Below are 2,887 nucleotides of genomic sequence, written 5' to 3'. Positions count from 1 at the left end.
CCATAAAATAGATGAAATGAAAGAGTGGGGATCAATTAAAAACATCCTCATTAGTTTGCACCACTGCACTCCAGCCTGGGCAACAGAGCGAGACCCTGTCTCAAAACAAACAAACAAAAAACATTCTCATTAATGGAAGGACAAATTAGCAACCTGTCATTTTAATAAAAGACGAAAGGCAATACAGAGTGGCAGAATAGAGTTTTAACTGCTCTTCCTCCCCTTTCACTGAAGGAATCTTTGACTACTGGAAATAGCATAACAGACTCGAATTTTGGACTGATGGGTCATGAATACTAGCACCGGGAAGATTTATTTAATTTTTGTAGCTGTAATATGCCGAGGGAACAAAAGAATTAAAATACTCTCCTCTTCTCCTTTCAGATAGAATTGGCTGCCTAAGAATCTGCCCTAAGTGTTACAGGAAAGGGGTCCCGACCTATACCCCAAGAGAAGGTTCTTGGATCTCACGCAAGAAAGAATTCAAGGTGAGTCCATAGAGTTAAGTGAAAGCAAGTTTATTAGGAAAGTAAAGGAATAAAGAATGGCTACTCCATAGACAGAGCAGCCTCGAGGGCTGCTGGTTGCCCATTTTTATGGTTATTTCTTGATGATATGCTAAACAAGGGGTGGATTATTCATGCCATATAGGCATGTAGATAACCAGTAGTGATACAAACAGTTCTTTGTCCATAGACATGCAAGTAAATTTTGTTTTCTGTAAATACACCATTGGTATTTCTCCATAACCTATTTTAGACCACATAGGGTAACTTCCTGAAGTTGCCATGGCATTTGTAAACTGTCATTGTAAACTGTCATGCGCTGGTGGGAGTGTAGCAGTGAGGACAACCAGAGGCCTCTCTCTTGGTTTTGGTGGGTTTTGAGGTCTCTCTCCCTCTTGGTTTTGGTGGGTTTTGCCAGCTTCTTCACTGCAACCTGTTTTTATCAGCAAGGTCTTTATACCCTGTATGTTGTGCTGACCTGCTATCTCATCCTGTGACTCAGAATGCCTTAACTGTCTGGGAATGCAGCCCAGTAGGTCTCAGCCTCATTTTACCCACCTCATATTCAAGATGGAGTTATACTGGTTCAAACACCTCTGACATAAGGGTAAATGGCTAAAAAGACTGAGAAGACTTTAGGAGTGGAAGTGAGGAGAGAACAAGGTAGAGACCAGACAGGAGGGGTTCTTTGACCGCCTGAGGTGGACTCCATGGATTCTTCAATGAGGAAAGTAAAGGACAATTTTGTACTGTTCTCTGGGTTTTATAATTTCAAAAATAGAGTAGAATCACAAATCTCAAATATAAAATGAATACACATTAGAGATTTTATTTAAATCATTAATTAATGAGAGAACTAGTAAGATGTTACAACTAGTTCAAAGGAAAATTTAAAGAACCAGCAAACGATGTTGCAATAAATTTACAAATAGATGCAAAACTGTCTCATTCCACAGTGGGGGAGGAAAACCAATGGTGTATTTTCAGAGAACAAAATTGACTTGCATGTTTATGGACAAAGAACTGTTTGTGTCACTACCAATTATCCACAACTTAAAGAGCTGTAAAACACTGAAAGTCAAGGAAAGTCACAGAGGCCTCATAGAATCACATAACTTGAAATGATGTATTTAGACAATGCCTAGTTCTCCACTGAAGACACCTTACAATAACTTTGGTCCATTTCAAAGTATTTTACATTTTTTTGCTTTATTTATATATGTTTGATTGTCTGATAGTAACACTTTCTTTGAGGTAACAGACTGTACTTTCAGGAAAAGAAACTGATCTGTAACTTCCTCTTCGAACAACTTCAGCAAGCCAGGATGAAACGTTTGTGGGTAGTGTCTTAGTCCATTTAGAGTTTCTATACAGAAATACCTGAGGCTGGGTAATTTATGAAGAAAAAAATGCTTATTTGGTTCACGATTCCGATGGCTGGAAGATTGGGTATCTGCTGAAAGCCTCAGGCTGCTTCTGCTCCCGGTGGAAGATGAAGGGAAGCTGGCGTGTGCAGAAATCACGTGGGTGAGAAAGGAGGTGAGAGAGAGAGGAGCGGTACCAGGCTCTTTTTAACAACCAGCTCTCGCTGGTACTAATAGAGCGAGAGCTTATTCATGACCATGAAGACAGTGTCAAGCCATTCATAAAAAATCCATCCTGGCTGGGCATGGTGGCTCACGCCTGTAATCCCAGCACTTTGGGAGGCCAAGGTGGGCAGATCATGAGGTCAGGAGATCAAGACCATCTTGGCTAACACGGTGAAACCCTGTCTCTACCAAAAATCCAAAAAAGAAAAAAAATCAGCCAGGTGTGGTGGCAGGCACCTATAGTCCCAGCTACTCAGAAGGCTGAGGTAGGAAAATTACTTGAACCTGGGAGGCAGAGGTTCCAGTGAGCCGAGATGACACCACTTCACTCTAGCCTGGCAACAGAGCGAGACTCGGTCAAAAAAAAAAAAAATCCATCCCCATGACTCAAACACTTCCTATTCCTATTAGGTTCTGTCTCCCACAATGGGGATAATTTTAATATGAGGCTTGGGGGGACAAACATCTAATCTATAGTGGGTAGCTTTCAGGTTAAGGGGGGAAGGGTGAGCAGAAGTCCATTTTGTGTGGCCATAGGGTGTGCATAGGTATACCTCTTCTGAGACAACAGTTACAGTTAAGTTTTGGACCAAATATTAACCTAAGTTGTTGCATCTAGTGTAGTCTCTGCTCTAACTTGAGCTGCATCCTGTGGGCACATGAAAATCTTGAAAGGTTACAATTTGGAGTTCCTTCAGGAGCAGAAAAGCATAGCATCCCTCTTCCACAATTTTTTTTTTTTAAGTGCTCCTGTGGGTAGGCTCTGCTAGGTATTAGGGAAAGAAGAAGTGT

This window comes from Pan paniscus, chromosome 13, assembly GCF_029289425.2.
Source record: "Pan paniscus chromosome 13, NHGRI_mPanPan1-v2.0_pri, whole genome shotgun sequence".
Classification (NCBI taxonomy): Eukaryota; Metazoa; Chordata; class Mammalia; order Primates; family Hominidae; genus Pan; species Pan paniscus.
Note: the sequence above shows the minus strand (reverse complement) of the source record.